Below are 926 nucleotides of genomic sequence, written 5' to 3'. Positions count from 1 at the left end.
AATTCACAATAAAACATTTAAGAAAAAAAGTTTAAAAACTCACCTCTGTGGCTCAATTTTCAGGCAAACAATCAACAGGTCTACAAGTAGAACAATACGACTAATTAAGCACATATACTTTAGAAAAATCAACTGTTTGAGATAAAAAGGATAGCATTAACCTAAAACAAAATACAGAAGAGTTATGAAAGAAGGAAGAATGAATACAGGAAACACAAGAAGAAAATGGGATAAGCAGCATTATCCTGTGGAGACTACAATCAATGACATGAAACAAAATGTGTATGAATTGGTTAATGTAAAACTGATGATCTGGTCAGTAGACCTTCATCCAATTCACAATAAGTTAAATATAAATAAACATATAGAGATTATGAAACTGTAAGTCTTTACAGGAGTAGAAAGCCTCATCTTTTTCTTGAATGTACGCATATAAATATGAGTGAGAAACCCAGCAGGTACTCCGTAGGAGAAAGCTGAGAGTGTATTTATTTGCTGTAAAGATTGACAGCCTCATAAACCCTATAAGTCAGAACTGACTTCACGGCACCTAACAACAATATATATATATAAATCAATCCTCCAAACTCACTACTATTGAGTTTCAACCCATAGTGTCTTGTTTTATATATATATATATGTCAGTTTGAACCACAAGGTCAGTGATTCAAGCTCGCCAGCTTCTCCTCAGAAACCTTATTCAGGGTCACTATGGGTCAGAACTGACTTGGCAGCACTTAACAACAAATATATATACATATTAGAAATTTGGAAGACAGCTACCTGGTCAACTGACTGGAGGACTGGAAGAAGACTCAGTGACAACTTGTGCTATGCAGATGATACAACCTTTCTCACTGAAAGTGAATAGCACATAACATACTTACTGATGAAGATTAAAGACCACAGACTTTGGTATGGGTTGT

The sequence above is a fragment of the Chrysochloris asiatica genome, unplaced genomic scaffold (genome assembly GCF_000296735.1).
Source record: "Chrysochloris asiatica unplaced genomic scaffold, ChrAsi1.0 scaffold00157, whole genome shotgun sequence".
Taxonomy (NCBI): domain Eukaryota; kingdom Metazoa; phylum Chordata; class Mammalia; order Afrosoricida; family Chrysochloridae; genus Chrysochloris; species Chrysochloris asiatica.
Note: the sequence above shows the minus strand (reverse complement) of the source record.